The sequence below is a fragment of the Bos grunniens genome, chromosome 14, assembly GCF_055505025.1.
Source record: "Bos grunniens cultivar Pamir isolate PY7600 chromosome 14, Bosgru_T2T1.0, whole genome shotgun sequence".
Taxonomy (NCBI): domain Eukaryota; kingdom Metazoa; phylum Chordata; class Mammalia; order Artiodactyla; family Bovidae; genus Bos; species Bos grunniens.
Window position 1 is genome coordinate 12272949 of NC_141178.1, and position 23926 is coordinate 12296874.

General features: G+C 40.1%; 1 long non-coding RNA gene across 1 annotated transcript in view; it reads right to left on the bottom strand.

Annotated features, from left to right (window-relative positions):
- The window catches only part of LOC147359046 (uncharacterized), a 55768-nt gene that overhangs the window by 14192 nt on the left and 17650 nt on the right, over positions 1-23926 (bottom strand). The window contains exon 3 of the long non-coding RNA XR_015140163.1: positions 23747-23892. This is a non-coding gene — a long non-coding RNA (uncharacterized LOC147359046). The remainder of the gene's footprint in view (positions 1-23746; positions 23893-23926) is intronic.

Below are 23926 nucleotides of genomic sequence, written 5' to 3' on the forward strand. Positions count from 1 at the left end.
TTTGGGGGGCCAACAGCATTGTCACATTTCCTCCTGTTCCTTTCAGTCCAAGCTGACAGTGCTTCTGCTGGTATAAAATTATCAAGAAAATTGTGAGTCTCCTGTGTGTGTCACAAGGATTCACTCCATTAGGCAAGAGGCTCATGCACAGATCTCTGCTAGATAATCCCATCCGTGTTTTTGCTTACACTGAAATGAATAAGACAACACTCTGAAGCTTTCTCTATTCGCTCTGGTTTGACTGGGGGTACTGTGAGCCACACCCTCCAGAAAGCCTTTTGTGTGACCTTTTGATATTTCTAACATTTTAGCAAAATGTTGTACAGCCACACCCTCAGCTTTTTCTTTAGAACGTGCTTTCCCAATAATAAATCTCTCAATTTTAGAATCTTCTGCAATCTGGATAGGCTGAGGTTCCCAAAACATCAAGTCTTGGCTCTTTTTTGTTTAGCCATGATCTCTCTCCTCTTGTATTTTATTGTAAAGCAGCAAGCAGAAGTCCGACTGCTCCTTCAACACTTTGCATGGAAACCTCAGCTAAATATCCAAGTTCATCATTTACAGGCTCTGCTTTCCACACAAATTCATCATGTAGAGGCTCTGCTTTCCACATAAATTCAAATCCCACTTCTGCTAAGTGTGTTAGTCACTCAGTTGTCTGACTCTTTGCAACTCCATGGACTGTAACATGCCAGGGCTTCTGTCCCTGGAATTCTCCAGGCCAGAATACTGGAGTGGGTAGCCTTTCCCTTCTCCAGGGGATCTTCCCAACCCAGGGATCGAAGCCAGGTCTTCTGCACTGCAGGCAGATTCTTTACCGACTGAGCCACCAGTTCAGTTCAGTCACTCAGTCGTGTCTGACTCTTTGTGACCCCATGAACCGCAGCATACCAGGCCTCCCTGTCCATCACCAACTCCCGGAGTCCACCCAAACCCATGTCCTTTGAGCCGGTGATGCCATCCAACCATCTCATCCTCTGTCGTCCCCTTCTCCTCCTGCCCTCAATCTTTCCCAGCATCAGAGTCTTTTCCAATGAGTCAACTCTTTGCATGAGGTGGCCAAAGTATTGGAGTTTCAGCTTCAACATCAGTCCTTCCAATGAACACCCAGGACTGATCTCCTTCAGAATGGACTGGTTGGATCTCCTTGCAGTCCAAGGGACTCTCAAGAGTCCTCCAACATCACAGTTCAAAAGCATCAATTCTTCAGTGCTTAGCTTTCTTTATAGTCCAATTCTCACATCCATACATGACCACTGGAAAAACCATAGCCTTGACAAGACGGACCTTTGTTGGCAAAGTAATGTCTCTGCTTTTTAATATGCTATCTAGGTTGGTCATAACTTTCCTTCCAAGGAGTAGGTGTGTTTTAATTTCATGGCCGCAATCACCATCTGCAGTAATTTTGGAGCCCCCCAAAATAAAGTCTGACACGGTTTCCACTGTTTCCCCATCTATTTGCCATGAAGTGATGGGACCGGATGCCATGATCTTAGTTTTCTGAATGTTGAGCTTTAAGCCGACTTTTTCACTCTCCTCTTTCACTTTCATCAAGAGCTCAGGGAAGTTCACAATTCTGCTAACTTTACCATTATGTAACAAGGATCCACTTTCCTCCAGTTTCCAATAACACGTTCCTCATTTCCTTCTACATCCTCATGGGAACTGTCCTTAAGGCCCAGGTTTATTAAAAGTCTGCTACAACCATTCAGATATCCTCTATGATGATTCTTCTGAGCCCTCACCAGCAGAGACTTCAGCATTTCTATTTCTACCAGCAGTCTAAGGCAATCTAGCCTCCTCAGAATTCTTCCAGCCTCTGCCCACTGCATAATTCCAAACGTATTTCAACATTTCTAAGTATTGGTTACAGCAGCATCCAACTTTCAGATACCAAAGTCTTCTACTGCTGCTATAATATCTGAACACAAATTAAGTGGCTTAAGACAACACACATTTATTATTTTACAGTTCTATAGGTCAGAAGTGAGGCAGGGTTTCAGAGGACAAGGCTAGGTTCCCTCCTGAATTTTTGTGGGGAATTTTGTTTTCTTGCCTTTTCCAACCTCTGGAAGCTGCCACATTCCTTGGCTTGTGGCTCCTTCCCTTCCTTCATCTTTAAAGCAGGGAATGACAGGTTGGGTCTTTCTCATGTTAACCTCTCTGACCCTCCTTCATCATCACATCCCTCTCTGACCACAGCCGGGAAAAGGTCTCTGCTCTTAAGAGCTCATCTAGATAATACAAGAAAATATCTCAATCTCAAGGTCTGTAACCTTAATCACATCTACAACGTTCCTTTTTACATGTAAGATGATATTCACAGGTTCTAGAGATTAGGACATAAATATTTGGGGGAGGCCATTACTTGGCCTACCACAGAAAGATACTTCTGTCCTGTTTTAGCCACTATTATTTCGTCCTTTGCAATAGCAACCAAATGGTATCCTAAGAGAGATGTCCTCCTGTCCAGTTTCAAGGTTTTGAGCGTTAGAATTGCCTGCCTTTTTCAAGTGCTGTTGGTAAAGCAGGACGAGATGACAGTCCACTCAGAGAGAGAAAACAAACAGCATTCTATGTAATCTAAATATATCTCACTATATGTAAGAGTTATCCATGATTATATATGTAATTATGGTTGTTGTAAATTGAACCATATTTTAAATACATCAGGAAATTTACTATGGATAATCATTTATAGAGTGAAACAATACTTTCTAAAGTGAATAAGTATGACCTAATTTACATTTTTAATCCAAATTTTTACATATTTTGTTTGACTGAAGTAGGACATACCTACATATAAGATACGAACATGCTATATACCTACTCTTTATTTTTGGATGTCTATAAGGTACTAGACTTTGTGCTAGGCGCTTTAAAGGACTCAAAATATTTTTAATAGAGCATTATGTGTATTTTATTATTGAGGATATTTAGCTGTATTAGAAAAGATGATAGAAATAAGTGGATGGATGAAACCCACAAAATGTAAGTTATACAAGATTTAAGTTAAGCTTAGTGGAGATGTTAAACAGAGACAATGAGTAACAAGAAGCTTGTGAGGATTAGGCAGAATTCTACAGTTATGTGTATCCAAGGGCTCAAACTGTCAGAAGGAACTTTTTACCCTTAGATGACACCTCAGTAAGTTTCCTCTTTCAATGAGGAAATCTGTTCAGCTACAAACAGGAATTCAGGAGTCAGGCTTGACTATTTCATCTCTCTCTTTCCTCACATCCAGTCCATCACAAAGTCCTGTGGATATAACTTCAAAATAGTTCCTGATTTCATGCACTTCGCTCCATTTTTCCCATTATGGCCCCAGTCGAAACTAATGTCCCTTCTTGTCCAAATTTCAGCAATTGCCACCTAATGGGTTTCTCTCAGTTCACAGATTGCAGGATTATTGCCTTAGAACACAAATATCATCTTGACCTACCTCTGCGCAAAGCCCTTCACTGGTTCCCATAATCTTTTTTAAAGTTTCAAAAGTCTCTGTGAGAAATAGTCCCTGCCTCCCACTCCACTCTTAGCTTCTCCGTGTTCCTGCCGTCCCCCTTTCTAGGCTGTCTCAACATTCTTACCTCCTTTTATTTGCCCGAATATGCCAAGTTCTTTCCTTCCTCAATCCCTGGGATTGAAACACTCTGTTCCTACCTCTTCCAAGTTCAGTCTTATTTATCCTTAAGACCTCAGCTCAAACATCATTTGCTCAAGGAAGCCTTTAACCCCCAAGTCTACACTAGATCCCCTGATGTTTACCCAGACTTCTCTGAGCTCTTCCTTCCCAGGGATTATCACAAGTCCAAAAAATATTTACTAAAGATTTATTGAACATTCTAGACACTGTGGACACAGCAGTAACAAAGCAAAGTCACTGCTCTCATACATATACATTCTACTATATTAAGTTAGGTGGTTGGTTGGATAATGTCCATCTCTGCCCCAGTCTATGCAGGCAGGCACCCTACTGACTTATTCACCATTATATCCCCAGTGGTTTACACTGTTCCATACATGGAGAAGGTACTCAGTGAATATTTGTTAAACAAATAGATACACCCTCACAGCCAACATTCCCTATAGATCGTATTTTATCACTAAAATCTGATTTCTGTACAAGATTCACACTTTCTTTGGTGCCCATGGGCTAAAGGTAATTTTAAGTGTTGCTTCAGCAGTTCTGACCCTTCTGAACAATAGCTTTCATTTATATAGTAGGTTGCAAAGTGTTTTTTAAAATATTATCTTTATGACAGTCAGGTAAGGAAAGCAAAGGTAGTCTCATTTTTCAGATATTAAAACTAAAAATCGGAAACCTCCTAAAGGGCTCACATTAGTAAGTGACAAGGCCAGGGCCAAATCTTAGCTTTTTTGATTTCTTTCTTTTTTTTAAAAACTATTCTAAGCTCCCCTATCCCCTTTCCCAAAGTTAAAATCTTACTCACCTGATAAGAGATCAGAATAGAGGAAACTAAACTCTTGAGAATTTAACAAATCCTCAATTTTTTCTTTTGGGAAATGAGGAGGGAAAAGATGAACTATAAAAACAACTGGAAAACAAGGATTAAAATGGCAATAAGTACATATCCATCAATACTTTAAACATCAATGGAGTAAATGCTCTGATCAAAAGACACAGAAAGACAGATTGGCTAGAAAAACAAAAATCTACAACATAATGCCTATAAGACTAATTTCGGGGTAAAAAAACCTACCGAGACTAAAAGTGAGGGGTAGAAAAAGATGTTTCATGCAAGTGGAAATGGCAAGAAAGTGAGAGTAGCAATACTTATATCAAATAAAAGAGACTTCATACAAAGACTGTAACAAAAGACAAAGAAGCACACTGTGTAATGATAAAGCGGTCAATACAAGAAGAGGAGATTATACTCATTAGCACATATGCACCCAATATAGGATCACCTAAATATATAAAACAAATACTAACAGAGATAAAGGGAAAAACTCACAGGAATAAAAAAAAAAATAGGAGACATTAACACCCCACTGACATCAAAGGACAAATTATCCAGACGGAAAGCAGTAAGACAGCAGAGGTGCTGAATGGCACAGTAGACCAGTTGGACTTGAGACTTTCCTTGCTGTCCAGCGGTTAAGACTCCATGCTCCCAATGCAGGGGGTGCAGGTTCAATCCCTGGTCAGGGAAATTAAGATTCCACATGCTGCACAGCCGGAAAAAAAAAAAAAAAAAGTAGACCAGTGGGAATTAATTGAAATTTACAGGACCCTACAACCAAAGAAAATCAGAATACACATTCTTTTCAAATATGCATATGACATTCTCTAGGATAGATGAAATACTAGGTCACGAAACAAACTTCAATTTCAGAGAATAAATTTATATCAAGCATGTTTTCTGACTGCAAAGGTATGAAATTGGAAGACAACCACAGAAAGAAAAATGGGAAAAGAATGAATACGTGGAGACTAGACAATATGCTATTAAAAAATCAATGAGTCAATGATAAAATCAAAGAAGAAATCAGAAATACCTTGAGACAAACAAAAATAGAAACACAATCTTATAAAAATCTATAGTAAGCAGCAAAAGTAGTTCTAAAAGAGAAGTTCAGAGTGATACAAGCCTTCCTCAAGAAACAAAAATCTCAAATAAACAGTCTAATCTACCACCTAAAAGATTTGTAAAAAGAACAAACAAAACTCAAAGTCAGCATAAGAAGGAAAATAATGAACATCAGGGAGGAAATAAGTAAAATAGAGATTAAAAAAAACAGTAGAAAAGATCAATAAAACAAAAAGGTTTTTTTTTAAAGATAAACAAAGTTAACAAACCTCTAGCCAGGCTCACCTGGACGAAAAGAGAGAGGATTCAAATAAAACAATAAATGAAAGAAGAGAGATAACAACTGATACAATGGAAATACAAAAAAAAATTGTAAGAGGATATTATAAACAGTTATATGCCAACAAATTGGACAAGCTACAAGAAATGGATGAGTTTCTAGAAACATACACCCTGCCATAACTGAGTCAATAATAAACAGATATTTGAACAGTTAGATCACTAGAAACAAAATCAAATCTGTAATTTTAAAAAACAAAATTCTCTGCACACTGAAGTCTAGGACTAGATTCCTTCACAGGGGAATTCTACCAAACATACAACATAGACCTTATACTGATCCTTCTCAAACTTCACAAAAATTGGAGGGGAGGGAACCCCCAAGTTCGTTCTATGAAACCACTATCCCCCTGACAAAGACACTACAAAAAAAAAAATTATAGGCCAATATCTTTGATGAATATAGATGCAAAAAGGCTCAACAAAGGATTTCTGTGCTGGTACAGTGGACATCAATCTGCCTGCCATTGCAGGGGACACAAGTTCAAACCATGGTCTGGGAAGATTCCACATGCCATGGAACAACCAAGGCCCATGTGCCAGAGCTACTGAGCCCACGCTCTAGAGCCTGCAAGCTGCGACTACTGAGCCCGGGTACCACAACTCTTGAAGCCTGTGTAATCCAGGGCCCATGATCCAAAACCACTGAAATTTTGTGCCACAACTGCTGAAGCCCATGCACCCTAGAGCCCACACACCACAACTACTGAGCCCACATGCTGCAACTACTGAAGTCTGGGCATCCAGAGCCTGTGCTCCACTACAAGATAAGTCACTGCAATGAGAAGCCTGTGCACCACAATGAAGAGTAGCCCCCACTCTCTGCAACTAGAGAAAACTCACAAGCAGCAAGGAAGATCCAGCACAACCAAAAAAAAAGAAGAAGAAAAATCCTCAGCAAAATATTAGCAAACTGAGTCCAACAATACATAAAAGGATCATATATCATGATTAAGTTGGATTCATTCCAGGGTTGCAAAGATGGTTCAACATATGCAAATCAATCAATGTGATACACTGAATTAATAAACGAAGAGACAGAAGCCACATGATCATCTTAATAGGTTCAGAAAAAGCACTTGACAAAATTCAACATCCATTCATGACAAAAACTCTCACCAAAGTGGCTATAGAGAGAAAATATCTCAACATACTAAAAGCTATTTACAGCAAACCCACAGCCAACATAATACCAACAGCGAAAAGCCAAAAGCCTTCCCACTAAGTTTAGGAACAAGACGGGGATTCCCACTCTCACCATTTCTATGCAATATAGGAAGTCTTAGCCACAGCAATCAGACAAGAAAAGGAAATAAAAGGCATCCAAATTAGAAGGGAAGAGGCAAAATTGTCTCTATTTGAGATAACATGATACTCTACATAGAGAACCCTAAAGTCTCCATACAAAAACTATTAGCATTAATAAATGAATTCAGGAAGGCAACAGGATACAAGATTAATATACAGAAATCTGTTGCATTTATTTACACTAACAATGAAATATCAGAAAGAGAAAGTTAAAAAAAATCCCATTTAAAAATAACATCAAAAGAATAGTAAAATACCTAGCTATAAACTTAACCAAGGAAGCAAAGACCTATAAACTGAAAACTATAAAGCACTGATAAAGGAAACTGAAGAGATGATTCAAAGAAATAGAAAGATATCCCATGCTCTTGGATTGGAAGAATTAATATTACTAAAATGGCCATACTACTCAAAGTAATCTACAGATTTAATGCAATCAAAATACTCATGACATTTTTCACATGACTAGACAAATAATCCTAAAATTTATATGGAATGACAGAAGTCCCAGAGTTGTCAAAATAATCCTAAGAAAAATGAACAAAGCTGGAGGCATAACCCTTCTAGACTGTGGACAGAACTTCAAAGCTACCATAATCAAAACAGCATAAAAAGCTACCATAGTCAAAACAGCATGGTACTGGCGCAGAAGGAGGATATACGGATCAGATATATGGATATATGACAGATATATGGATCCACAGAACACAATAAGAGCCCAGAAATAAATCCATATATCTACAATCAATTAATTTATAAAAAAGGAGGCAAGAACATACAATGGAGAAAAACAGTCTCTTCAACAAGTGGTGCTGGGAAAAGTAGATATCTTTATGTAAATCAATGAAGTTAGAACACTCTACACCATAGACCAAAGGAAACTCAAAATGGCTTAAAGGCCTAAATATATGACATGACATCATAAAACTCATAGAATAGAATATAGGAAAAATATTATCTGACACAATTCATAGCAATATTTTCTTTTTAGATCAGTCTTCCAAGGCAAAAGAAATAAAAGCAAAAATGGAAACTAATCAAATTTAAAAGCTTTTTCCTAGTAAGGGAAGCCATAAACAAAATGAAAAGACAAACTATAGAATAAGAGAAAATATTTGCAAATAATGTGACTGACAAGAGGTTAATATCCAAAATATACAAACAGCTCATATCACACTATATTGGAAAAAACAAATAACCTAATCAAAAAATGGGCAGACGACTTAGACATTTCTTCAAAGAAGACAAACATTTAGCCAACAGGCACGTGAAAAGATGCTAATTAGTAGAGAAATGCAAATCAAAACCACAATGAAGTATCATCTCACACTGGTCAGAATGGCTATCATTTAGAAGTCTACAAGTAACAAATACTGGAGAGGATGTGGAGAAACGGGAACACTCTCACTGTTGGTAGAAATGTAAATTAGTGAAGCCAGTATGTGAAACAGTACCGAGATTTCTTAAAAACTAAAAACAGAGCTACCGTATGATTCACCAATCCCGTGCAGGATATACCCAGAAAAAACAAAAACGAATTCTAAAAGGACTTTCCTGGTGGCTCAGTAGTGAAGAGTCCACCTGCCCAAGCAGGAGATGTGGGTTCCATCCCTGGGTCAGGAAGATCCCCTGGAGAAGGAAATGGCAACTCACTTCAGTATTTTGCCTGGGGAAGCCCAAGGACAGAGAAGCCTGGCAGGCTACAGACCACAGGGTCACAAAAGACTTAGCAATTAACCAACTACAAAAGCAAAATTCTAAAAGACACATGCATCTCAATGCTCATAGCATCACTGTTTATGACAGCCAAGACATGGAAACAACCTAAGTGCCCATTAAGACAATTAGCTTTCGAAGATATGATACACACAAACACACAATATTACTTGGCCTTAAAAAATAATGAAATACTGCACTTGCAGCAACACAGATCGACCTAGAGAATATTACATTTAGTGAAATAAATCAGAGAAAGATGAGTACTATATGATATCACTTACATGTGGAATCTAAGAAAATAATACAGTGAATTTATATACAAGACAGAAACAGACTCACAGACACAGAAAAACTTAATGGTTACCAAAGGGGAAACGGAGGTGGGGATAAATGAGCAGTACGGGATTAACAATTACAAACGTTTATATATAAAGCAAATAAGCAACAAGGATTTACTGTATAGCACAGGGAATTACATTCAATATTTTATAATAATCTATAATGGGAAATAGTCCAAAATATATTTTTTCTGCATCACTTTACTGTGTATCTGAAACTAACACAATACTGTAAATAAACTGTACTTCAATTTTAAAAACAGAGAGGAAGGAGTAAAATCCCAGAATTAACAGCAGAGTAAGACTGCAGCTAAGGTTAGAGTCATCTGGGGGGCTCTGAGACCAAAGTGGGCAGAAATGGCGAGTGGGAGTGTGAGGGAGAGCAGAAATCAGCATGACCTGTCACTGGGACAGCTGGCTACACCTTCACATTTTGAGAACGACTGTCAGCTGAAGGATTACTCCTTGGGTAAAAAACCAAGATACTACTAAAGAGAGGGAATGAATGATCTTTTCAGGGAGGACTAGGTGACAGAAAACTGCAATGGCCATCTCTCCTTTTGCCTGAACCGCATGCATTCCCTTCTTTCAAAACCCCAGTTTTGCTTTGGTGAACCACTCATTCTCCACTGCTCATAGTCTGGTCAATCAAGAAACTGCAGACAAGACTCACCTTTTTGGACATCCTTGGTGGTGCAGTGGATAAGAAGCCACCTGACGATGCAGGGGACATGGGTTCTATCTCTGGTCTGGGAAGATTCTACATGCCGTGTGTGTCTGCATGCATGTGTGTGCACACACACGCATGCACATGCACACACAGTCATATCAAACTCTTCTATCCTCCTTCCCTTCCTTCCTCCCTCTTCAGTGAGCCATTGGTTGTTTACTAGCATATTGTTCAGCCATTTTTAATTTGTGTTTTTGCAGTTTTTTCTTGTTGACTTCTAGTCTCATACCATTATGATCAAAAAAGATGCTTGATATTTCAGTCTTCTCAAATTTATTGAGACTTGTTTTATAACCTAGCATGTGACCTATCCTAGAGAATGTTCCATGTGCACTTGAAAAGAAAGTATATTCTTCTGCTTTTTTCTTTTCATTTTTTTGGCTGCACTGCATGGCTTTCAGGATCTTAGTTTCCTGACATTGATCGAACCTGAACCTTTGACAGTGAAAGTATGGAGTCCTAACCATTGGACCACCAGGGAATTCCCTATTCTTCTGTTTTTAGACAGAATGCTCTCTGTGTCTGTTAAAAGTTCATCCGATATATATAAGGCCAATATTTTCCTATTGATTTTCCACTTGGACAATCTGCCCATTGATATAAGTGGGGTGTTGTAAATCCCTTATTATTGTGTTACCATCAATTCTTTCCTTTATGTTTGTTAATTCCTCCCACAGGTATTTAGATGCTCCTATGTTGGGTGACTATGCCAAAGCCTTTGACTGTGTGGATCACAATAAACTGTGGAAAATTCTTCAAGAGATGGGGATATCAGACCACCTGATCTGCCTCTTGAGAAATTTGTATGCAGGTCGGGAGGCAACAGTTAGAACTGGACATGGAACAATAGACTGGTTCCAAATAGGAAAAGGAGTACGTCAAGGCTGTATATTGTCACCCTGCTTATTTAACTTCTATGCAGAGTACATCATGAGAAATGCTGGACTGGAAGAAACACAAGCTGGAATCAAGACTGCTAGGAGAAATATCAATAACCTCAGATATGCAGATGACACCACCCTTATGGCAGAAAGTGAAGAGGAACTAAAAAGCCTCTTGATGAAAGTAAAAGTGGAGAGTGGAAAAGTTGGCTTAAAGCTCAACATTCAGAAGACAAAGATCATGGCATCCGGTCCCATCACTTCATGGGAAATAGATGGGGAAACAGTAGAAACCGTGTCAGACTTTATTTTGGGGGGCTCCAAAATCACTGCAGATAGTGACTGCAGCCATGAAATTAAAAGACACTTACTCCTTGGAAGGAAAGTTATGACCAACCTAGATAGCATATTCAAAAGCAGAGACATTACTTTGTCAACAATGGTCTGTCTAGTCAAGGCTATGGTTTTTCCTGTGGTCAAGTATGGATGTGAGAGTTGGACTGTGAAGAAGGCTGAGCACCGAAGAATTGATGCTTTTGAACTGTGGTGTTGGAGAAGACTCTTGAGAGTCCCTTAGACTGCAAGGAGATCCAACCAGTCCATTCTGAAGGAGATCAGCCCTGGGATTTCTTTGGAAGGAATGATGCTAAAGCTGAAACTCCAGTACTTTGGCCACCTCATGCAAAGAGTTGACTCATTGGAAAAGACTCTGATGCTGGGAGGGATTGGGGGCAGGAGGAGAAGGGGATGACAGAGGATGAGATGGCTGGATGGCATCACTGACTCAATGGACGTGAGTCTGGGTGAACTCCGGGAGTTGGTGATGGACGGGGAGGCCAGGCATGTGCGATTCATGGGGTCGCAAAGAGTCGGACACAACTGAGTGACTGAACTGAACTGATGTTGGGTGAATATATATTAACAGTTGTTATATCTTCTTGTTGGATTGATCCTTTGATCACAATGTGATGTCCTTCCTCGTCTCTTGTGACAGTCTTTGATTGAAAGTCTATTTTTTCTGATATAAGTATTACTATCTCAGCTTTCTTTTTATTTCCGCTTGCAGAGAATATGTTTTTCTGTCCCCATACTTTAGTCAGGGGCTTCCCTGGTGGCTCAGATGGTAAAGAGTCTGCCTGCAGTGTGGGAGACCGAGGTTCAATCCCTGGGTTGGGAAGATCCCCTGGCGAAGGAAATGGCAACCCACTCCAGTATCCTTGCTTGAAAAATCCCATGGACTGAGGAGCCTGGCAGGCTACAGTCCATGGGGTAGCAAAGAGTTGGACACGACTGAGCAACTTCATTTTCACTTTTCACTTTCACTTTCACACTTTAGTCTGTGTGTCTTTAGATATGAAGTCAGTCTCCTGTAAGCAGTCACTATATTATTTCACTTGGAGCATTTAGTCCATTTACATTTAAAGTAATTATTGGTGGGTATGTATTTATTGCCATTTTGTTCATTGTTTTCTGATTGTTTTTGTAGTTCCTTTTTATTCCTATCTTCTTTTGCTCTCTTCTGTTGTGACTTGATGACTATCTTTAATATTGTTTGAATTCCTTTCTCTTTTGTGTGTGTGTGTATGTATCATAGGTTTTTGGTTTGTGGATATGTTTATGTGTGTGTATCAAATTATTTTAAATTGCTGCTTTCTTAAGTTTAAATGTGTTCTACTATTCCCCTTGCACTCACATTTATTTTTTGACGTCATGTTTTACATTTTGTGTGTGTGTATCCCTTAACTATTTATCATGATATAGATGGTTTTACTACTTTTAACTTTCCTATTAGATTTGTAAGCGGTTGATCTACCACCTTTACCTAAAGTTTGCCTTTACCAGACTTTTCCCTTTGCAATTTTCATATTTCTAGTTGTGGTCTTTTCTTTCCTATTTACCTAAGTCCCATTAACCTCTCTTGTAAAGCTGGTTTGGTGGTGCTGAATGCTTTCAGCTTTTGCTTATCTGTAAAACTGTATCTCTTTCAAATAAATGAGAGCCTTGCTGGATTGAATATTCTTGGTAGTGGGTTTTGTTCTTTCATTGCTTTGAATGTATTGTGCCACTCCCTTCTGGCCTGCAAAATTTCTGCTGAAAAGTCAGCTGATTGTCTTATGGGAGTTCCCTTGTACACAACTAGTTGCTTTTCCCTTGCTGCTTGTAATAGTCTCTCTAAATTTTGACATTTCAGTTATAATATGTCTTGGTATGGACTCCTTTGGGCTTCCCAGATGGCACTAGTGGTAAAGAACCTGCCTACCAACGCAGGAGATGTCAGAGACTCAGTTTGAGCCCTGGGTCAGGAAGATCCCCTGGAGGAGGGCATGGCAACCCACTCTAGTATTCTTGCCTGGAGAATCCCATGGACAGAGGAGCCTGGTGGGCCACAGTCCATAGGGTTGCAAGGAGTCAGACATGATTGAGCAACTGACACACACACACACAGAGACTTCTTTGGGATTCATTTTATTTGGGACTTTTTGTGCTTCCTGGATCTGGATGTCTGTTTCATTTCTGAGGTTAGGAAAGTTGTCAGCCAATTATTTCTTCAAATAAGTTGTCTGTCCTTTATTCTCGCTCTTTTCCTTCTGAAACCGTATAATGTGGATGTTAGTATGCTTGATGTTGTCTCAGAGGTCTCTTAAATCATCCTCACTTTATTTTTAATTCTATTTTTCTTTTTTCTGATCAATGAGGGTGATTTCCACTACTCTGTCTTCCAGTTCACATATATCATTTAATATACTGTTAATTCCTTCTAGTATATGTTTTAATTTCAGTTTTTGTACTCTTCAACTCTGCTTGGTTCTTGTTTGTATTTCCTAACTCTTTGTTAAACTTATCACTATGTTTATCCATTCTTCTCCTGAGTTTTTTGAGAATCTTTTTGATCATTATCTTGAATTCTTTATTTCTAGCAAAGACTGTATCCACTCTTCTAGTTCTAATACTAGGGCTTTGTCTTGTTCTTTCTTTGGAATATATTCTTCTGTATCCTCATTTTGCCTCTGTGTCACCTCACTTCTGAATTTTCTATTTCTGATTTGTGTTTTTCTTTCACGTCTGGTATTATCTTACTAATATGTTTTGGCTCATTTTGAAATAGAAGAGTACAGTACCCTTTTAATTTGTAGACGAGTATTCTTGGCATGCATTCATTGTAGGGATATCATTCTGCTTCTTACTTTTTTTTCTTATAATAAGTTTTAAGAGATTTGACTTCAATAATTTTCTGTTCTTTTTTAATATTTATGGATTTATTTGGCTGTGCCAGGTCTTAGTTGCAGCATGCAGAATCTTCAGTCTTCATTGCGGCATGCAGGATCTTCAGTTGTGGCATGCAAACTCTTAGTTGCAACATACATGGTCTAGTTCCATGACCAGAGATTAAACCTGGGCCCCCTGCAGTGGGAACACAGAGTCTTAGCCACTGGACCCCGGGGAAGTCCCTTCTGGTCTTTATTTTTATGGGAAGTTTATTGTCCTGGACTTTCAGAAAGAAAAATTAGCATGGCTTTTCCAACATCACGGAGTTTCCATTCTGTGTTACATCAACAATTGTTGTTTTGTTACTAATGCTGGTGATGGTGGGGTTTCTTTTTCTTGTTTTTTAGAAAGTGGGGATGTTTCAAAAATGAAATGCCTTATTTATAAGATTTTGCTCTCTTCTCTCATTTTTTCTTGGTCCTTCTCTTTCCTTCCTCTCTATATTCCTTATCACAATAAACTGCTGGAAGGGAGCTCTGGCTGGTCCACCTGCTTCAGATCTTACCATGATCCCCTTGCCTCCCTCCAGTGCATGCTGCATGCTAAGTTGCTTCAATCAGGTCCGACTCTTTGAAGCCCCATGGACTGTAGCCCACCAGGCTCCTCAGTCCATGGGATTCTCCAGGCAAGAATACTGAGTGGGTTGCCATTCCCTTCTCCAGGAGATCTTCCCAACCCAGGGATCAAACCTGCATCTCTTACGTCTCCTGCATTGCCAGGTGGGCTCTTTACCACTAGCAACACCTGGGAAGCCCAGGACAGACAGTAAAAGTCTTCTCACATTTGGTTCTTTTCTCGAAGTGGCTTCCATGCTTGTCAGTGAATATCTGTTGGATTTCTCCTGGTCCGGGCCTGGAAGATGGCCAGTTGCATCTCTGTCCTTTATCCTGTGCAGATACTGATACAATCCAGTTTCTGAGATTATTAGTGGTTTGTGTGTGTTTGCAGGGTTCTGGAGTTTCCTTATAACCTAGCTGTGTTGTAAATGTTACCCATAGGTTAGGTAACTTTATTATCCAGCAGTTCTGTCTGCTTTTATGTGAGGATTCAGAGAAAATGAAAAATGATTTCACAGCCGCTGTCCTTGCCACTGCCCTGTTCTCCAAAGCCCCAGATTAAGAATCATTTACATTTATGTATCAAAGAATGTACCAAATTACATTACATTTATTACATTTATAAACAAATTATAAATAATATTTATAAATAAATAATGTAATTACATCTATTAATTACATTTATGGAACATAGCATAATGATGAGAGGTAATAGCATACCTAATGCAGCTGAGAAGGGGCAAAGAAGGAGGTATGGAGGGAAGTGCATTGAGCACTAATTTCCTCATCTTACTCAGGGAGGGAACTAAGAGATACCTTCTGAAACTGATGGATAAAATGACAGTACACCCTGATTACCCAGAGGATTCTCCAAAGAACTGTTAGAAAAAATAAGAAAATTCAGTAAAGTGGTTAATTGTGAAATTAACTGGTAGAAATCAATAGCTCTGCAACATAATTAACATCTCAAGTGCTTGCTATGTGGCAGGCACTTTTCAAAGAACTCTTCAAAAATAAATTGCTTAATCTTCTAAACAATTCCCTCAAGTAGGCACTATTATTATTATCCACATTCTGTGGGAAAGGAAACTGTGGCACATAGAGAGCTTCAATAACTTGCATTAATTCACACAGCTAAAGATCAGATTTAAATCAGGCAGTAAGGCACAAAAGCCTATGCTTTGGCTTCTTTGCTTTTAAACCCCCACCAATTCAAGAACATAACAAAGGAATATCTTTCTGTTAATCAAAGCACATAATAGACAATATGTTTGGGAATCATATAGGAAATGTGCAGACCTACATGAAAAAACTTTAAGTTTCTGTGAAGATATGCAAAATAAGATTCAAATAAATAGGATTACTATACTTTAATATTAAACAAGGCAAGACAAGAGTAATAAAATATCAACTCAGTTATCTCTAAACGTATATTTAAATTATCTCAGAATTGCTCAATTATCTCAAAATTTAATCTGACTTCAACTTCTAAAAAACTAGTAAGATTTTAGGGGGGACTAGACAAATTGATTCTAAGGGGGAAAAGCATGAGTTTCATATGGAATATAAACATGTGAGATAGGCCATGAAAAAACATTTTTAAAAGAATAACATTTTTTTTTAATGTTTAAAAATAAACATTTAAAAAAAAATAACATTTTAAAAAGAATAATTCCCAGTGGAATGGGAAGGATTGCTCTATCATACATTTTTTAAATAACAGAAATAGAAAGCTACAGTAATTGACAGTTTGGATCAACACAAGAACAGAGAGACATACCAATGCAAAAGAGATCCAAACACATATAGAATTTTTATATATGACAAAGGGATCATTGCAAAGCAATAGAGGAAGGTAGATTATTCAATGAATTTGGGAACACTGGCAAATCATTTGGAGGAAAACAAAGCTGGAAGCTTTCTCGCCCCTACACTAAAATAAATTCCAGGTATATCAAAGACTGAAAAATGGGGGAGATAGAAATGCTGATCAAAGGGGACAGACTCCCAGTTGTAAGAGGAATAAGTTCTGGGGATCTTACAAACTACTTGTTTACACACTATCTGTAACTACCCTTCTCTCTAAGTTTCATCCATTCTACTTGTTTTCTTTTCATCTATATCTAAATTAAATATTCTTAAATAATAGAGCAAATATGCAATAAAGGTAGAAGAGTTTTCTTCTTCATCTTGTACCGTTCTAGACTATTTGAAAAGAAAAAGTTGTGAGCCTGCGCAACTCCAAAAATACTAATAATTGAAAACAAAAGTCAAAATCTTCTATACCTATATCCATGCATGATTGTTAAGATTTATCCGTTATTAACAGTTTTATATTGAAGTGTTAATTTATTTTAATAATTTTATATGGCTTTTTTGTGTCCTAAGATTTAGTAGCTAAGAATTCTTTTGTATAAATCACCTAGTGGATCATGAGAAGAAATACAATCCAATGACCTAGACCTCAGGCTTTGAGGCCAGAAGAATGTGGGTTTGAATCCTGACTTTTCAACCAAGACAAGATATTGGAACTCTGTTCCCAGTTTTCCCATCTGTAAAGTGGAAACAATAAAAATGATAAATAAATGACCCTTCTACTTCCTAGGGTCATTGTGAGAAGGGAGCTAAATAATGCATGTAAAATGTTTAACACACTGCCTGGAACATTTTAAGTTGTCTGCTGTTATCCTCATTTTATTGAGGGTGAAGCCACAACGTTCATTTCATGTTTCCACAAAGGGCCTACTATTCATTCTTGGTAAAATCTTAGTAACTTGAATCAACCATAACTTTCACAAAGAAGAAAAAAATGGGAGGCAAGAGAGACCTAAGTAAGAACAGTCAATATGTTTAAAGAGGAGCACTTAAGGAGAATAACACCAGCTAACATGAATCAGCCTCTTAAATCTGAAAAGTACCTATAGATTTCCTAACAATTAGTTCTTATGAAAAGTTATGTTTACTCCTCAGGAAGAGTCTGAGATTTTATTTAATTACCTTGACTTCAGTCCCAGGTCTTGGCAATATTCTTCTGGCATTCTCTACTCTATGAGGCTTCAGGACAGGCAAGTGAAAGCACAGCCCTCAAAGAGTTCTATTCTTCCCCAGTAGTAGCCTCTCCATTGTTAATTATTCAGAGGTTTTTAAAGGAAGAGATTGTTTAAGGGATAATTCTGCTTGACTTTGTAAAGAGCCTTGAGACAGTAGAGGCAGAGCCTGACTGGTATCAGGAGCCAGTTGAGGAAGGAGTCAGCCCTACGGCTGGAGAATCTTCCAGAAAGACTGACCTTTATAAATGCCTCTGTAAACCCAGAAGTCGATGCATCGGGAAGGGGGCACATAGGGCTTGAATTCCAGAGAAAGTAAATTCTGATCCTAATTCTGGTACCCAGTGTCTGAGCATCTTCAGTCCATCTTCAGTCAGTCAGTCATTCATCCAATACCTGTCACTCACCACCTGTGCTAAGTACTGAAAATATAGCGACAAATAAAAGCAGTTATCTCTAGATCAGATAGATATAGTTATGAGATATAGATGGCAGCATTTCCCAGATATTTAGTCAAACATTATTCCAGGTGTTTCTGTAAGAGTGTTTTATGAATGAAATTAACATTTAGATGGGTAGACTGTAACAACAGATTAGATTACAATTTTAATCACTAGAGTAGAGCAGATTGCCCTCTATACCATGAATGGGCCTCATTCAATCAGTTGAAGGCAACTGAAAAAACAAAAGACCAAACTTCCCCTGAGTAAGAGAGGATTCTCCAGCAGACTGCCCTCAGACTTCCTCTGCAACATCAGCTCTCTCTGCCGGCCTTCAAACTGGAACATCAGCTTTCCCTGGGTCTCCACCCTGCTAGCCCACCTTACAGCCTGGACTCATTAGTCTCCATGACTGCACACATACAGATCCTATGGGTTCTGTTCTCTGGAAAACACTAAAACATCTTTCTGAGAATGATAAGAAAGTATCCCAAGGTTGATGCTGACACTCACTGAGGGAAGGAGGGGGGGACTCTGGCATCCTTGGATAAGCACACTTTGCACAGCAGCCATGAATGCATGCTTCTTGCCCAAGTCATTACTGAACAAAGGTCTTTTATCCTCATTACCTCTAACATTAGTGATAGCATATGACAACAGATAGGTGAACTATGGGTTGGAAAACATCAACATATTTTGGCACTATCAGTCAAAAAGATGACTAGCATAAAACACAATGGGAACTGATCCAAAATGCCAATGACAAATAGGAAAAGTTGAAAGATGACAGAAGAAAGTTAATCTATAAAGAAAAATTACATATCGGTGAGAAAAAAAATGGATAACACAATGTTCAAGTGGGCAATGGACACGAGCAGACAGCTCTGTAAATGGAAAATAAAAACACTGTTCAACTTCAGTAACAACCAAAGTAATGCAACCTTGCAACAATAAAAACACCACTCTGTCTATCAAACTGGCACAGTTCAGCCGATGTGTGTGTAGGTATAAGGTAACACGAACTTTCCAGGCTCCTTGCTGCTGCTACTGCTGCTGCTGCTAAGTCATTTCAGTCGTGTCCGACTCTGTGCGACCCCATAGACAGCGGCCCACCAGACTCCCCATCCCTGGGATTCTCCAGGTAAGAACACTGGAGTGGGTTGCCATTTCCTTCTCCAATGCGTGAAAGTGAAAAGTGAGAGTGAAGACGCTCAGTCGTGTCTGACTCTTAGCAACCCCACGGACTGCAGCCCACCAGGCTCCTCCGTCCATGGGATTTTCCAGGCAAGAGCACTGGAGTGTGTGCCACTGCCTTCCAGGCTCCTTATGGGAGGGTAAATGGGGTCAATGTTTCTGAAGAGTAAAGTTTTAAAAGCCTTTAAAATGTTTATGTTCTGTGGCCCAACATACACACTTGTAGGCATTTATCCCAAGGAAATGGAAATACACTAAAAGACATATGAACAAGAGTGTTCATTAAAATGTTACTTCTAATGGTATTGAAAACAACCTAAATACCAACAATAAGGAATAATTAAATAAAGTTCATTAATACAATAAAATAGGATACAGCCATTTCTATAAATATTATGTTGCCCCATCCTCATTCAGGGACTCCAGTTACATGTATATTATTGAGAATTTCCAGATGTAAAAGCTGGATTTAGAAAAGGCAGAAGAACCAGAGATCAAATTGCCAACATCTGTTGGATCATAGAAAAAGCAAGAGAATTCCAGAAAAACATCTACTTCTGCTTTATTGACTACACCAAAGCCTTAGACTGTGTGGATCACAACAAACTGTGGAGAATTCTTAAAGAGATGAGCATACCAGACCACCCTACTGGTCTCCTTAGAAACCTGTATGCAGGTCAAGAAACAACAGTTAGAACTGGACATGGAAAAATGGACTGGTTAAAAATTGGGAAAGGAGTACATCAAGACTGAATATTGTCACCCTGCTTATTTAATTTATGTGCAGAGTACATCATGCAAAATGTCGGGCTGGATGAATTACAAGCTGGAATCAAGATTGCCAGGAGAAATATCAACTACTTCAGATATGCAAATGATACCACCCTTATGGCAGAAAGCAAAAAGTAACTAAAGAGCCTCTTGATGATGGTGAAAGAGGAGAGTGAAAACTGGCTTAAAACTCAACATTCAAAAAACTAAGATTATGGCATCTGGTCCCATCACTTCAAGGCAAATAGATGGGGAAATAATGGGAACAGTGGCAGGTTTTATTTTCTTGGGCTCCAAAAATCACTGTAGATGGTGACTGTGGCCATGAAATTAAAAGATGCTTGCTCCTTGGAAGAAAAGGTATGACCAACCTAGACAGTGCATTAAAAAGCAGAGACATCACTTTGCTAACAAAGGTCCATATAGTCAAAGCTACGGTTTTTCCAGTAGTCATGTACAGATGTGAGAGTTGGACCATAAAGAAAGCTGAGAACCAAAGAATTGATGCTTTCAAACTGTGGTGCTGGAGAAGATTCGTGAGTCCCTTGGACAGCAAGGAGATCAGACTGGTCAATCCTAAAGGCAATTAATCTTGACTATCCATTGGAAGGACTGATGCTGAAGCCAAAGCTCCAATACTTTGACCACCTGACGTGAAGAGCCAACTTATTGGAAAAGACCCCGATGCTGGGAAAGATTGAAGGCAGGAGAAGAAGGGACAACAGAGGACAACATGGTTGGATGGCGTCACCAACTCAATGGACATGAGTTTGAACAAACTCTGAGGGATAGTGAAGGACAGAGAGGCCTGGCATGCTGCAGTCCATGGGTCGTAAAGAGTCAGACGCAACTTAGCAACTGAACAACAATAGACCATTTGAGTTGTACTATAACTCAGTGAGACTCAGTTCATTTTTTTTCACTTTTTTTCTCTCTGTTTCCTGAAGGCATTCATGCCCTGGCATTTCTAGCCTGCCTGGCACTTGGAAGAAGAGGGCCTTGACAGCAAAGCAAGTCCTTGTGTAAAGAGACTCAGTATTGGCATTTGGAAGTAGGCCTGGCATTCGTGGAGATGGTGAAGACCAAGGAGATGCACCCAGAGTCCTGACAGCTGCTCTGTCTACACCCAGCCCTTCCACAGGTCCAGGTCCCAGCGCAGCTTGTGAGCCAAGTTCACCATCAGCTGAGAGCCCAAGTGTGTCTCCATACCCAGGGAAAGCATTATGGCACGAGTAGGGCAGGGGCAGGAAGGAATGCATCCACAAACCAGGGAAAAAGGAAAAGAGCAGACATCATCCTAGGTGGAGGCTCTGCTGTGGGGAATGCTGTACAGATAGCCCTCGCTGTTTTCCACTCTTACTGGAAGGCCATATGCCATCTTTGCCACCATCCATCCCAATATCAGTAGGTGGAGCTTGGCAGGTTATAGCCCAAACTGGGCAGGCAAAGAGAACAGCTGGGGCCCGACTGAGCCTGTAAACAAGGAAGTGGAAGGCTAAAAGCAGGAGTCAGATGAGCAGGGTACACGCTGGCTGACAGAGGGGAGGGTGCCAGGCAGGCCACCATCCTTAGCTACAGTTCAGGCAACCAACGAGTCCAGACAACAAAGCCCTGTATATCAAACACCAGCTCTGCACCAGCCACTGGGGAGCTGAGGCTGCTTCTTCAGTGCTTTCAACTGAAGCCCAGATCCCCCTGGGGAGGAGAAATGGGGAAGCAGGTAGGAATAGCGGGGCCACAGTTGGTCCACAAACCACGAGGCAGACAAACACGGCAGGACCAGGTGTGGGCCCTCCTTGTACCATTCTCCGAGTGTGCCGTCAGCGACTGCTGCTGGGCCACATTAAAATGTCTTTCTAGGCAATACTGGAGAAATATTCACAGGTGCCAATCATATTTCCGGCCCTCTATCCTCATAATCCTCTTGTCTTCCATTTGTAGGGATTTCAGAAGCTGTCTATAATTTATTCCTTCATCTTTGCCTTCCACCTCTCCCTCACACAAACATCCAAGCACAAACCCACAGACACACTGATCCTCAATGAAAGGCTTCCGTTTCCTGCCTCCACAGCTTGACCTGAAAAGTTTCACTCCTCACCCAGGGCCTTCCTTTTCCCCACGTCAGGCTCCAAGGGCAGGAACACACACACACACACACACACACACACCACTGTCAAAAACTATGAAGGGTCTGAGATTTGCCCCACTTGCAAGCTAACAACTGAATCACTCACAGTTTCATGGATGCCAGAAGAAGCCACGAGACTCCTGGGTCAGAGACCAAGGGCTGACTACTTACGGGGCAGCAAGCATACTGCACATCAGCACATTCAGCACCAGTTTCCAAAACTCCAGCCCCCACAGCACAGCATGAAGAGGACCCGTGAACCATTGCTCTCACGGTGTTTTTCACTAAAGGAGAGGAATGCAGGGCTTAGGGAACCTGAATTTTGTGTAACGACCAGTGAGCATGCCTGCTCCTTGTTTTGAAAGAAGATATTGCTGTTATCTTCCAAGACTGACTGCAGTGCAAACATCTTAAAAAAGATAACAGAGAACAAAGAGCAGTCAGTTTACTCACAAGACAACAGAAATACAAGAGTCACATGGAGAGTTGTCTCCCAACAGCCACCAGAAGATAAAAATAGACTTTGGAACAAGACTCACTTCTGTTCAAATTCTAGATTCCCTTCTTACCAGTTGGGTGACTTTGGACATGTTTCTTAATTTCTCTGAAATAATTTTCTCATCTGTAAAGTAGAAAAAGTAGTGTGTGTGTGTGTGTGTGTGCACGCACGCACGCGCACGAACCCACATACACATGCGCTCAGTCGTGTCTGACTCTTTGTGACCCCATGGACTGTAACTGCCTGGATCCTCTGTCCATGGAATTTTCCAGGCAAGAATACTGGAGCGGTTGCTATTTCCTCCTGCAGCACATCTCCCGGACCCAGGGATTGAACTTGCATCTTTTGCGTCTCCGGCATTGGCAGGTGAATTATTTACCACTGTGCCACCTAGGAAGCCCTATTACTATAACTAATTGTCTAAATTGCACTAAGTCTTTCAAGTCCAGCCCGGTAGATCCTTTTGCGGAAGCTCTCCCACCCCTCCCCTCATCCCACCTTCTTCCTTCTCACAACCACAGGAAGTTCAGCTCCCCTTCTAAAGTCACTGGCGTCTCCTCAGTTAGCCATGTCCCAACCCAGGATGACGCTCGCTCTGTCATTTGAGTCTTATCATTTCACTGAAGATGTCTGTCTTATCTTTCCAACTGGAGTATTCCATTCTAGAAGGCAGGGATTCTGCCTTCTCCTTCTCAGTATCCCCGCAGCAGGCAGTGTTCTACCTTGTATGACTCCACGGACAAGAAGCTTATCCAACCCGAAGCAACTGAAAAATGTCACATTCCTAGGCAATTAGGCCCCTCTCAGCTACACAAAAGTGTGGCTCAGAAAAGCAAGACAGAGGCCTTTCTCAGTAGAATGGTGGGTGAAGCCAGGCCTGTGACCTGAGAGCTGCCGGCCCAGCTCCAGCACCCCACCCCCAGCCCTCAGCCCTGGAGCCAGACCCCCTCCCCCATGACTCATCTCCAGCACTTACAGAGGGACCTGTCAGGAACCCTGAGGGAGTTGTTCCCTTGGCAGAAGGAGAGAAATCTTGGCCATGAGGAGGAGTTTGTTTGAAAAGAACCAGTTGATTCAAAGTCCAAACAATGTTATCCCCTGGAAAGCCAACTTCCAGGCAATCTGTGGAATAAAAAAAAAAAAAAAAAAAAAAACC